The 14,618-nt window shown below is 43.8% G+C and overlaps 1 pseudogene; it reads left to right on the top strand.

Moving 5' to 3' along the window:
• Positions 1–1,723: 1,723 nt before the first annotated feature.
• LOC112238261 lies at positions 1,724–14,543 on the top strand (annotated as a pseudogene).
• The last annotated feature ends 75 nt before the right edge of the window (positions 14,544–14,618 follow it).

Below are 14,618 nucleotides of genomic sequence, written 5' to 3'. Positions count from 1 at the left end.
CCAATGACTGGAACGAACTACAAAAATCTCTGAAACTGGAAACACTTATCTCCCTCACTAGCTTTAAGCACCAACTGTCAGAGCAGCTCACAGATTACTGCACCTGTACATAGCACACCTATAATTTAGCCCAAACAACTACCTCTTTCCCAACTGTATTTAATTTTATTTATTTATTTATTTTGCTCCTTTGCACCCCATTATTTTTATTTCTACTTTGCACATTCTTCCATTGCAAAACTACCATTCCAGTGTTTTACTTGCTATATTGTATTTACTTTGCCACCATGGCCTTTTTTGCCTTTACCTCCCTTCTCACCTCATTTGCTCACATTGTATATAGACTTGTTTATACTGTATTATTGACTGTATGTTTGTTTTACTCCATGTGTAACTCTGTGTCGTTGTATGTGTCGAACTGCTTTGCTTTATCTTGGCCAGGTCGCAATTGTAAATGAGAACTTGTTCTCAACTTGCCTACCTGGTTAAATAAAGGTTAAATAAATAAATAAAATATCTGTGCCATAGTAGCGTCTTTGACAGCATGGGCAGCGCCATTTAGGCTACAACCCATAAGAATACCCACCTAGTTGACTACTTTAAAATGGTGGAAGCATGCTGGAAGCCCTCAATGGTGCTGCCCATGCTGAAACTGTTTTTTTGTCCACTAGAGGCCTCTATCATACTCAATGGGAAGGATGAACAATAAAAGCCTCTGGTGTTTTGTAAACAAGACCCATGAAAATGTCTTCACTTCTCCATTCTGATCCATGTGAGGAAGAGTTCGACTTGTTCAGTGTCCTTCAATTCAACTAAATGCTGAGCTAGTGGTCACTTCATTCAATTAGTTGTGTTAATACTGGGCTAAAGAAATGAAGCCTGCACCCTGATGCCAAGACTGGACAGAGTTGTAGATGATTGAAGAACAGAGTTGTAGGGGAGAGAGCTGAGGTGTGTGTGTGTGTGTGTGTGTGTGTGTGTGTGTGTGTGTGTGTGTGTGTGTGTGTCAGATGTGACATGCTGACATCTAGTGGACTTTTGGCCTAGGCTGACTTTTACTTTAAAATAATAATAATTAACTGGGCACTAATTTATTCATCCTCATAAATAAACAAAAAAGCTATTATTGAAAGTACTTTTTGTTAAAGGCCCAGTGCAGTCAAAAACATGATTTCCCTGTATTTTATTTCCAGGTTAGAATAATACTGTGAAATTGTGAAAATTATGATAATGCTCTTTTAGTTCAAGAGCTGTTTTAAAAGACCGCCTGAAATTTCAGCCTGTTGTTGTGGGATGGAGTTTTGGTCTGCCTGCTGACATCACCACGTGGTACATTTGTTGACGTGATACATTTGTTGACCAATAAGAAAGAGAGTTCCAAACCTCTCTGCCAATAACAGATCGTTTTCAGTTTTCTCCTACCCACTCAGACCACTCCCAGACAGTCCAAGCTAAAATTGTTGTTTGAGGAATTTCTCTTTGCTAAGAAGCTATCTTTGTTTCTTTTTGACAATTTCAATAGAAGACAATCACAGTAAGATACTTAATTGTTAGGGATAGATTATTTAATATAGAAAAACGGCTGTATTGGACCTTTAACGATCAAGTTATAATATTTACTCTTCATTGGCCCTATGTTGACATGTGGTCGAGTCCCGCTGCCGCCAGATGGCGCTATTATTCCTCACGTCTTTTGTAATTGCCACGTAAGGAATAATCGCGCTATCTGATGGCAGCAGGGCTGAAACAGCGTGACACAGTTCATTCGAGAAATGACGTACCTCAAGGGGCGCGCATGACCTGTTGGACTGGAATATGTAACGCAGGATTTAGCGGAACAAATATCGCCTGCCGAAAAGGAAAGTAAGTTTCTTCTAGCTGTTCAGGTGACTATCTTTCAAACTGGGAGCAACTTGGAAAACGCTTACGGAAAACTTTCAAACTTCATCGACGGAGAATACCGGTAATATGATACTGAGTTGTTTGTTGCAGTGGGATTTTATATATAAATATTTTGTACTGCCTGTTATAGTTTTCCACTTCCATAAAACAACGTTTGTGTATGGCGCAGTAATAGTTATCCACAGCCGTAGTTTAGTCGATTAAACTGATCCTAGATCTGAGCTCATGAATCTTGTAACAATGAAATCTTGCCAGTGAAGGTTATTATTGGTAGAAGGATGCAATTGCGGACCCCAATTAGGGGCGTTCCTGCATCTGCACATCTCTCTTAATATAATATACAAAAGTATGTGGACACTTCTTCAAATTAGTGGATTCGGTTATTTCAGTCACAAACATTGCTGACGGGTGTATTACAATCAAGCACACAGCCATGAAATCTTCATAGACAAACATTGGCAGTAGATTTTTTAAATTTAACTAGGCAAGTCAGTTAAGAACAAATTCTAATTTACTATGAAGACCTACCGGGGAACAGTGGGTTAACTGTCTTGTTCAGGAGAAGAACTACAGATTTGTACCTTGTCAGCAAACTTTCGGTTACTGGCCCAGCGCTCTAACCACTAGGCTACCTGCCGCCCCCATAGAAAGGCCTTACTGAACAGTTCAGTGACTTTCAACATGGCACTGTCATAGGATGCCACCTTTCCAACAAGTCAGTTCATCACATTTCTGCCCTGGTCAACTGTAAGTGCTGTTATTGTGAAGTGGACACATCTAGGAGCAACAACGGCTCAACCGTGAAGTGGTAGGACATAAAGGCCACAGAACGGGACCGCCAAGTCGCAGCGTGTAAAACATCTATGTCCTCAGTTGCAACACTCACTAACGAGTTCCAAACTGCCTCTGGAAACAACATTAGCACAAGAACTGTTCGTCAGGAGTTTCATGAAATAGGTTTGGCTGCTCGGCCATGAAAACCTAAGATAAACATGCGCAATGTCAAGCGTCAGCTGGAGTGGTGTAAAGCTTGCTACTATTGGAAATGCATTTTCTGGGGTGATGAATCACGCTTCACCATTTGTTAGTCCTACGGACGAATCTAGCGGATGCCAGGTGGATCTGGTTTGGCGGATGCCAGGAGAACGTTACTTGCCCGAATGCATAGTGCCAACTGTAATGTTTGGTGGAGGAGGAATAATGGTCTGGGTCAGTTTTTCATGGTTTGGGATAGGCCCCTTAGCTCCAGTGAAGGGAAATCTTAACTCTACAGCATACAATGACATTCTAGACAAGTCTGTGCTTCCAACTTTGTGGCAACAGTTTGGGGAAGGGCCTTTCCTGTTTCAGCATGACAATGCCCAAGTGCATAAAAGTGAGGTCCATACAAAAATGGTTTGTCGATCGTTGTGGAAGAACTTGATAGGCCCACAGAGCCCTGACCTCAACCCTGACCTCAACCCTATCGAACACCTTTAGGATGAATTGTAATGCCAACTGCGAGCCAGGCCTAATCGCCCAACATCAGTCCCGGACCTCACTAATGCTCTTATTGCTGAATGGAAGTAAAACCCTGCAGCAATGTTCCAACATCTAGTGGAAAGCCTTCACAGAAGAGTGGAGACTGTTATAGCCGCAATGGGGGACCAACTCTATATTAATGCCCATGATTTTGGTATGAGATGTCAGACGAGCAGGTGTCCACATACTCTTGGTAATGTAGTGTACTTCTAATGGTACTTTTTAATTTTTTCAAACTAGGACTCCGGTACAGAGGCGGGCGCTCCAGTACAGTAGTTAACGGTAACGCACCATAACGTTGGATGCCAAACGTTGATAAACCCCACAAAAGAGGCGGGTAGCTAGGACAACGGTAGACAGTGTCAGTGTCCTTCACCCCCGCCTGACCGGGACTGTTTTCCCGCAGTGCTGTTAACAACAGTGAGGGCAGGCGTTAGCGAAGCCGAAGGACTCTGGGTTCTAGCTAGCTACCTAGGACTCCGGTACACATCAGGCGGGATAGGAGTCTAGACTCCGGTACACATCAGGCGGGATAGGAGTCTAGACTCCGGTACACATCAGGCGGGATAGGAGTCTAGACTCCGGTACACATCAGGCGGGATAGGAGTCTAGACTCCGGTACACATCAGGCGGGATAGGAGTCTAGACTCCGGTACACATCAGGCGGGATAGGAGTCTAGACTCCGGTACACATCAGGCGGGATAGGAGTCTAGACTCCGGTACACATCAGGCGGGGGCGACACCGGTAGCTAGTGATGATACCGGAGCTGCGAGCCATGCGTTGAAATCGCTAAGCAGCTAACTTCGGAGCAGTGTGCGGAAGCATGTGTCACTATCATCAATGAGGTCAGAAGCTTAGTTTGATCATGTGCTTTTCCACACCATGTGTTGCAAAATGAGAGATTCCACTGATTTGGCCGTTGTCGCTGCTTTCAAACACTGACCCGGACACAGCACTTACAAATATAGTTAGGATTTTGGACAAAAAGTATCACCTGACTGGTAGTTTAGCAGGTAGAGTATGGAACATTCAGGGATCTGAAGTCGAAACCAGTTGAAGGAACACAATTTAGAGGGGAAAACAAAGTGAAACCACACTTTCTGCTCAGTTCAAATAAATAGTTTTATTTAGTATAATATAATCTTCTGTATTCAGCATCCTAAATAATGCCACAGATTCTGTTTGTTTTTTTTTAAATGTATTTTTAACAGCTGATGTTACTAATGTGCATTGTGAACAGACAATGAAGCTCCCAGTAATTTACCCTTTTTCGGCACAATTTGGTGAAAGCGTCGAAGCCGTTATCCAGCTAACTAGGATAACGTTACCTGCACAGATGGTACCAGGGTTGCCAGATCTAGCTCAAATGTATCGACCAATGACCCATGAAAACCTGCACAGATGGAACCAGGGTTGCCAGATCTAGCTCAAATGTATCGACCAATGACAACCTGCCCAAAGGGCTGAACTAGACCCCAATAAATGTTGCAGCAAGAGAGAAGTTGCCACATTTATCCAATAAATCCTTTTCCTATAAAGTTATTAAGCAAATTAAGGAATATCATTTTAACTGACAGGCTAAGAAGCAAACTATGGTTTTCCATCAAAATAATAATTATTGCGAGTTTAAGAATATGTCACGAGAGAAGATAAATTGCCCTTATTAAACTCTCCAGATCATTTTCATCAGTGGATGTCAATTTAACTTGTTTAGAGTGCTATGCTTAAGCAATAAGGCACGATGAGGTGTGGTATATGGACTGTACTTAGGACACAGCCTTTAGCCGTGGTATATTGACCATAAACCACAAACCCCTGACATGCCTTATTGCTATTATAAACTGGTGACCAACATAATTAGCACAGTAAAACGTTTTTGTCATTCCCGTCGTACACGTCTGATATACCACGGCTTTCAACCAATCACTATTCAGGGCTCAAACCACCCAGTTAATAATTGTAAATATAACCTGGGTGGTTTGAGCCCTGAATGCTGATTGGCTGACAGCCGTGGTATATCAGACTGTATACCATGGGTATGACAAAACATTTATTTTTACTGCTCTAATTACGTTGGTAACCAGTTTATAATAACCCGTTTATAATAGCCTCTGGGTTTTGTGATATATGGCCAATATACCACAGCTACGGGCTGTGTCCAGGCACTCCGCGTTGCGGAGACATTAGAATGCAGTGTATTTTAAACCACCTCTGAGCAAATGTATCTAAAGAGCTCTCGTGTGCCTAAAGTCATTTTCCAATGCTTTGTCGCCGTTATATCACTTCTAGAGTGTTTAACGATTTATGGAAAAAGGGTGCCTCCATAATGACCAGTCTAAATAGACTTGGTAAAAAGTTGTCACGACGTGCTTGTGTGCTGCTCTGTCTCCGTGTCTCTGCTGCCGGACTCTCTCAACCAGCGCTCTCCACGTACACACACCCCTCCGGTCCTCTGGTCCTCTCACTCACTCAACTCACTCAACTCACACTCACTCAACTCACACTCACTCAACTCACTCAACTCTCACTCACTCAACTCACTCACTCAACTCACTCACTCACTCCTCACTGCCTGATAGTCTGCGGCAGCAGGTCACAGTGAAATATATTTGTTTAAGAGATATGCCATGGCGGCCGCAATGCGATTTAGAAGTATCCCAAAACCCTCCGCCCGCGACCAATACATTTTCACCCCTGACATTGTTTTCAAAGTAGCCCAATTTGCAGGAAAATGGCAAACATGGCAACCATGGATGGAACAATAAATCAGATAGTTGACAGGATGTATAGATATGAAGCATCCGGTTGGTGTTTCCATTCACTGAGAGGAAGCCCAGTGGCTGGAAGTGGCTCTTGGCTCTGCACACCTCCTTGCTTGTTCTGAGCACTATGATTCATTTGGAAACGACAGGCTCTGATCTGTCTTGGGTTAGTTATCACAATATTTGATACCGGCAGACAGTGCCCTTGGCCCCTGAAAAACTCTGACTCTTTTGACCCACATTGGAATCGCATTGACAATCAGGGGAAATCCAGAATATCAAGTGTCACAAAAGAATTAAGATGGCATGCTTGAGGGGGGCGTTTATGCAGGAACCAATGGAATTTATTTATGCAGGAACCAATGGAATGCTTGAGGGGGAGCGTTTATGCAGGAACCAATGGAATGCTTGAGGGGGAGCGTTTATGCAGGAACCAATTTATGCAGGAACCAATGGAATGCTCGAATGGGAACCAATGGAATGCTTGAGGGGGGCGTTTATGCAGGAACCAATGGAATGCTTGAGGGGGAGCGGGGAACCAATGGAATGCTCGAGGGGGAGCGTTTATGCAGGAACCAATGGAATGCTTGATGCAGGAACCAATGGAATGCTCGAGGGGGGCGTTTATGCAGTTTATGCAGGAACCAATGGAATGCCAATTGAGGAACCAATGGAATGCTTGAGGGGGGCGTTTATGCAGGAACCAATGGAATGCTTGAGGGGGAGCGTTTATGCAGGAACCAATGGAATGCTCGGCAGGAACCAATGGAATGCTCGAGGGCGTTTATGCAGGAACCAATGGAATGCTCGAGGGGGGAGTTTATGCCAATGGAATGCTTTTTATGCAGGAACCAATGGAATGCTCGAGGGGGGGGGGGCGTTCACATGCAGGAACCAATGGAATGCTCGAGTGGGGGTTCACATGCAGGAACCAATGGAATGCTCGAGTGGGGGGGCGTCCCACATGCAGGAATGCCCCGAATTGCAGGCCGCAATCACACACTGTTGGAGAATTCTTGTGAACAGTCTAGATAAGAGCGGGACGGGGAGGGACACCTTAAAGTTGTACCACTGCCCCACTCGCTTCCCGCAACCATAGTTCATTTTTAGTTACTGATCAACAGTCACAGGTTATTGTTGTTTATATTATTTTGAGCTCTTACATTGTAATGAATAGCACACTGCTGTTTGCTTATCATTGTTCTAATCTAGATAGTTTGCTGAATCATGGCTCCCTCCCTCCCTCGTGATGCACAGTTATTACAGGGTGGATAGAGTGTTCCCTGCTCCAGTATCTGTGCATTAGAGATGCCTCTAAACTGATTCAAACTCCCATTAGACAGCTCTGCAAGCGAGTTTACCAAATAGGGAGTTTTGCTCAGCAGCTGTGTTCATTTCCTCCTGTTACGGAAGTACAAGCAACCAAAAAAAGGTCATTTTCAGTACCTCCAATGTATTGAGTTGCTGTGTACTTTCTGTTTGTGGTGGTGTGAGTGCCCAATATGCATTTATTTTCCTTGGCTTGTACATTTTTATTTCTACCTTTTTTGAAGTACATACCGGCCATAACGGGAGTAGTACATACCGGCCATAACGGGAGTAGTACATACCGGCCATAACGGGAGTAGTACATACCGGCCATAACGGGAGTAGTACATACCGGCCATAACGGGAGTAGTACATACCGGCCATAACGGGAGTAGTACATACCGGCCATAACGGGAGTAGTACATACCGGCCATAACGGGTAGTAGTACATACCGGCCATAACGGGAGTAGTACATACCGGCCATAACGGGAGTAGTACATACCGGCCATAACGGGAGTAGTACATACCGGCCATAACGGGAGTAGTACATACCGGCCATAACGGGAGTAGTACATACCGGCCATAACGGGAGTAGTACATACCGGCCATAACGGGAGTAGTACATACCGGCCATAACGGGAGTAGTACATACCGGCCATAACGGGAGTAGTACATACCGGCCATAACGGGAGTAGTACATACCGGCCATAACGGGAGTAGTACATACCGGCCATAACGGGAGTAGTACATACCGGCCATAACGGGAGTAGTACATACCGGCCGGGATAGTACATACCGGGAGTAGTACATACCGGCCATAACGGGAGTAGTACATACCGGCCATAACGGGAGTAGTACATACCGGCCATAACGGGAGTAGTACATACCGGCCATAACGGGAGTAGTACATACCGGCCATAACGGGAGTAGTACATACCGGCCATAACGGGAGTAGTACATACCGGCCATAACGGGAGTAGTACATACCGGCCATAACGGGAGTAGTACATACCGGCCATAACGGGAGTAAATTATGATATTTGGTGCGTAAGGAACATATTTTGACATAATGCTTGCAGAGCTGTCTAATGGGAGTTTTAATATGAGCTTCCTGGGCGTTAGAGAGGAGAACCGTCATACTCATTGTCGACATCTCTAATGCACAGATACTGGGGGCAGGTATCCCCTAGGGATACCAGGATGGATTTTGGTCTCCTTTTAAAACCCCTTTTTAGATTAGACGATGTACTCTTAAAACCTTTACCATCCTAACCTACTACGATACCTACTAGGATCCTAACCACCTACCTGACTAGGTGAAAAATCGATGTGCCCTTGAGCAAGGCACTTAACCCTAATTGCTCCTGTAAATTGCTCTGGATAAGAGCTTCTGCTAAATGACCAAAATGTCAAAAGTAACCTTTGTCATTCGTCATCGTGTGTCTCTGTCTCTAGTGCCCTGTTTCTACAGTCCAGACAAGATCAACACTTCTTGAATCCCTGTCCTAGTGAGAGGAACAGACCTAGTGATGTCCCAACCTGACAGGAATATCTATTCTTCATTGGAGGGGGGCATCCAGCCCCCAAATGTAGGCTTTGGGCAGCCAAGCCCACCAGGATATGGGATGACCTTACCCAACACGCAGGGAATGTCGAACCCATTTGGGGGGCCAGGGCCTGCTCCAGGGGGGATGCCCTTCCCCACGCCTGGGGCATTTGGTCAGCCCATGTACTCCCAGGGTCAGGAGAACCCAGGATATGGGATGACCTTACCCAACACACAGGGAATGTCGAACCCATTTGGGGGGCCAGGGCCTGCTCCAGGGGGATGCCCTTCCCCACGCCTGGGGCATTTGGTCAGCCGATGTACTCCCAGGGTCAGGGGAACCCAGGATATGGCACTGCACCTTACGCTCCCATGCCTGGGGCCTACAGTCAGGGCTTTGACAACCCAAATCATGGTGAGTACTTCAAGTGTTAAAGGGATAGTTCACTCAAACTATCTTTTAGTATTTTGTTCATTAGTCCACAAAATGATGCATGACAGCAGTGACGTTTTCAAGATGGAGCACTTTTAGTACGGAGCAAAAACAATTCATTGATAGATAGAAAGGGGCATTGGAAGTGTTGGTGGTCTGATGTAGTTCATTCATTGAAGATATCTTTTAGTATTTTGTTCATTAGTCCACAAAATGATGCATGACAGCAGTGACGTTTTCAAGATGGAGCACTTTTAGTACGGAGCAAAAACAATTCATTGATAGATAGAAAGGGGCATTGGAAGTGTTGGTGGTCTGATGTATGTTATCATTCATTGATAGATAGAAAGGGGCATTGGAAGTGTTGGTGGTCTGATGTATGTTATCATTCATTGATAGATAGAAAGGGGCATTGGAAGTGTTGGTGGTCTGATGTATGTTATCATTCATTGATAGATAGAAAGGGGCATTGGAAGTGTTGGTGGTCTGATGTATGTTATCATTCATTGATAGATAGAAAGGGGCATTGGAAGTGTTGGTGGTCTGATGTATGTTATCATTCATTGATAGATAGAAAGGGGCATTGGAAGTGTTGGTGGTCTGATGTATGTTATCATTCATTGATAGATAGAAAGGGGCATTGGAAGTGTTGGTCTGATGTCATTCATAGATAGAAAGGGTTATCTGATTCATTCATTGATAGATAGAAAGGGGCATTGGAAGTGTTGGTGGTCTGATGTATGTTATCATTCATTGATAGATAGAAAGGGGCATTGGAAGTGTTGGTGGTCTGATGTATGTTATCATTCATTGATAGATAGAAAGGGGCATTGGAAGTGTTGGTGGTCTGATGTATGTTATCATTCATTGATAGATAGAAAGGGGCATTGGAAGTGTTGGTGGTCTGATGTATGTTATCATTCATTGATAGATAGAAAGGGGCATTGGAAGTGTTGGTGGTCTGATGTATGTTATCATTCATTGATAGATAGAAAGGGGCATTGGAAGTGTTGGTGGTCTGATGTGCATTGCATTGAGTCTGTCTTTTCTCCCAGACCCAAACACTGGTTACCACAGCGATGATCAACCCCCAGCCTTTAGTGACAATAGTTCCTTCTCTCTTGGCTCTGGACTGGACGACAAGACCATAAGACGAGCCTTCATCCGGAAAGTAAGGGACAGTCTGGACGACAAGAGGCTCCAAATCAGGACCTCAAGCAAACTTCAACTAAAGATAAAATATTAACTTAAGATAAAATGGTTGTACATGCATCTGTATAGCCATCATAATAATCAAACAAAATGGCTTCAAACCGTTTTTTTAAAGAGCAATCCCCAGAGTCTACGTAGTTGGAAATCTAGTAGTGTATGTATCCTGTATCTAACAGTCTCTGTCTCCTTGTCCACCTACAGGTCTTCATGGTGTTGACCGCCCAGCTGATGGTAACATTCTCCTTTGTGGCTGTCTTCACCTTTGTGGAGGAAATCAAAGTGTTCGTCAGGGCCAACACATGGACCTACTGGGTGTCCTATGGCATCTTCTTCGTCTCTCTCATCACCATCAGCTGCTGTGGAGAGTTTCGCCGTAAACATCCATGGAACCTGATTGCACTTGTAAGTTAATAAGACCTGTCTCATTTCAATGGCCATTATTACCATTATATAATGATGTACTGTATGGGCCTGTTTTCTAAACTCAGATTAAGCCTTTACCTGGACTAAAAAGCCTGCTTAATGAAGAATAGTATGCGTAGCTATACTTTATGGACCGGTTCTGTACATTTATCTAATTGAAGAAGAAAAATGATGTCTTATTCACTATAAATGTGCGTTGATATGTGCACTTCTACATAGAAAGTTGCATAAGTATTGTTGCAGTTGTAGAAGAGGTTGTATGACTCTCCTTGTCTCTGGTGTTTCCAGTCCATCCTGACCCTGGCTATGTCCTACATGGTGGGGATGATAGCTAGTTTCTACGACACGGACTCAGTCATCATGGCCGTGGGCATCACTGCTGTTGTCTGCTTCACCGTGGTTATCTTCTCTCTCCAGGTCTGTATCCATCTCTCTGTCTCTCTCTCTCTCTCTCTCTCTGTCTCTCTGTCTCTGTCTCTCTCTGTCTCTCTCTCTCTCTCTCTCTTTCTGTCTCTGTCTCTGTCTCTGTCTCTGTCTCTTTCTCTCTTTCTCTCTTTCTCTCTCTTTCTTTCTTTCTTTCTTTCTTTCTTTCTTTCTTTCTTTCTTTCTTTCTTTCTTTCTTTCCTCTCAGTTCAACATGTTATCAGGGTTGGGGGTGTATTCCAGTCAGTGGCAGAATTAAAGGTAGACTCAGAAAAATGACATTGCCATGAGCGAGATGCAAGACTTCGCTCCCACAGTCACACACAGTATCTGTGTATGGGTTCACTTCACACTGTTAGAGCGTGGTAGGTACGGGACCAAAACAGAGGGGGAGTTGAGCCTCACTCTTCAACGCTCTTAGTTGGGGAAATGTATGAATTATACTGTTTACTTTGTGCACCTACGTCATATCGCTGAGTGTACCTTTAAACAGCATTTCTATGGAATCAAATGTAACAGGAATTGAACTGGAATTGACCCTGACCCTGCCATCATAGATTCTGGCCCTGTTCGGTGAGGCTAGGGATGGTACTGACCCTACCCTGTTCAGTGAGGCTAGTGATGGTAGTGACACTACCCTGTTCAGTGAGGCTAGTGATGGTACTGACCCTGTTCAGTGAGGCTAGTGATGGTACTGTCCCTGTTCAGTGAGGCTAGTGATGGTACTGTCCCTGTTTAGTGAGTCTAGTGATGGTACTGTCCCTGTTTAGTGAGGCTAGTGATGGTACTGTCCCTGTTTAGTGAGGCTAGTGATGGTACTGTCCCTGTTCAGTGAGGCCCCCTGTTCAGTGAGGCTAGTGATGGTACTGTCCCTGTTCAGTGAGGCTAGTGATGGTACTGTCCCTGTTCAGTGAGTCTAGTGATGGTACTGTCCCTGTTTAGTGATGGTACTGTCCCTGTTCAGTGAGTCTAGTGATGGTACTGTCCCTGTTCAGTGAGGCTAGTGATGATGTCCCTGTTCAGTGAGGCTAGTGATGTTACTGTCCCTGTCCCTGTTCAGTGAGGCTAGTGATGGTACTGTCCCTGTTCAGTGAGGCTAGTGATGTTACTGTCCCTGTTCAGTGAGGCTAGTGATGGTACTGTCCCTGTTCAGTGAGGCTAGTGATGGTACTGTCCCTGTTCAGTGAGTCTAGTGATGGTACTGTCCCTGTTTAGTGAGGCTAGTGATGGTACTGTCCCTGTTCAGTGAGTCTAGTGATGGTACTGTCCCTGTTTAGTGAGGCTAGTGATGGTACTGTCCCTGTTTAGTGAGTCTAGTTTGACAGTAAATGAGATTCACCTCATTGGCTAATCACTAATATGTCCCTTTGGCATTCTTCCTGACCCAACCTCCGACCCCATACAGACCAAGTATGACTTCACTTCCTGTCACGGTGTGCTGTTGGTCTGTCTGATTGTCCTGTTCCTCTTCGGCTTCCTCTGCATCTTCATCCGCAACAAGATCCTGGAACTGGTCTATGCCTCGCTGGGCGCTCTACTCTTCACATGCGTAAGTTCTTGTCACAAATGCCACCCTATTTTCTTTATAGTGCACTACTTTTGACCATCGTAGTGCACTATTTAGGGAAGGGTGCTATTAGGGATGCATACTAAAATCTCTTTCTTTGGTAATGATCTTGATTATCATAGGTGGTGTCTCTTCCTGTAGAAACTATACTGGCGGTGGTAGTAGGGCAACGATTTAAGTATTCATGCAAGTGCTTTGATTGATGGGCCAAAATAATGCAATATATAGGGAACAGGGTGCCATTTTGTACACAGACTTAGTCATTATTTTGCATGTGTTGTCAGACCAAATCAAGACCTTATGTCACTGCACATGTCTTGCTAAATAGAATGAGTAGAATGCTAATTGTAATTGTGATAATAGAATGAGTAGAATGCTAATTGTAATTGTGATAATAGAATGAGTAGAATGCTAATTGTAATTGTGATAATAGAATGAGTAGAATGCTAATTGTGATAATAGAATGAGTAGAATGCTAATTGTGATAATAGAATGAGTAGAATGCTAATTGTGATAATAGAATGAGTAGAATGCTAATTGTAATTGTGATAATAGAATGATCATTGTTTTGAATGTGATTGATTCCAGTTCTTGGCTGTGGACACTCAGCTGCTGCTTGGCAACAAGGAGAATGCCCTGAGTCCAGAGGACTATGTTTTTGCTGCTCTCTCCCTGTACACTGACATCATCAACATCTTCCTCTACATCCTGACTATCGTTGGAAGAGCACGGAACTGAGAGCTTCCTCTAAAGGAACCATTGAAGGATGAAGGAGTCTTTTTACAGGAGTTACCAATCTGTTTCCATATCTAGTACAACACCTGCTACACATTGTTTTATGTGCCTATGTCTCAGGTGAACACTGCTGTCGCCTGTCGTTCGTCGTCCCCCCCCTAGCGAACTCAGTCCGGCGTTGAACTTACTCTTGAAAGTTGTAATAGTAGAATGCACAGGGTGACATTTGTAAATTGGGTGGTGCATCATCAGTTCCTCTTGTCAGTCATTACGTACCATGTTTGGGTAACCCTGATCTAGCAGATGCTCTTATCCAGATCAATGTATTTTTCTATTGTGTTACTATTTTTCTTTGCTCATTTTTTGTACTTTTTAACTCTGCATTGTTGGGAAAAGACTCGTCAATAAGCATTTCATAGTGAAGTCTACACCTGTTGTATTCGGCGCATGTTACATGATTTGACTTAGTCCGTTTATTCAACTTGGGTAACTAAACAACCATATATCACAGTCATAGCAAGTAACTCTGCTTGATAGTACTCCCTCATGTTCATTGTGCTCATTTTTACCACAATCCAGACTGGTTTAAATTGTGTAGTGTGGATAATTTATCGTATTTGAATTCAATTTGTTTTGTGATATTTCTGATGTTTGTGAGTCTTTGCAGCTGTATTTGTTGATATTTATTCAATTAAAACTGAATTGTGATCTCTTTTCTTTTTTATCAGTGCTGATGGTTACTGGATGCTGCTAAATTGTTTCTATTAGTGTATGAATCATGAT

This window comes from Oncorhynchus tshawytscha, unplaced genomic scaffold (assembly GCF_018296145.1).
Source record: "Oncorhynchus tshawytscha isolate Ot180627B unplaced genomic scaffold, Otsh_v2.0 Un_contig_12116_pilon_pilon, whole genome shotgun sequence".
NCBI classification, from domain to species: domain Eukaryota; kingdom Metazoa; phylum Chordata; class Actinopteri; order Salmoniformes; family Salmonidae; genus Oncorhynchus; species Oncorhynchus tshawytscha.
Note: the sequence above shows the minus strand (reverse complement) of the source record. Positions and strands in the feature narration are given on the sequence as shown.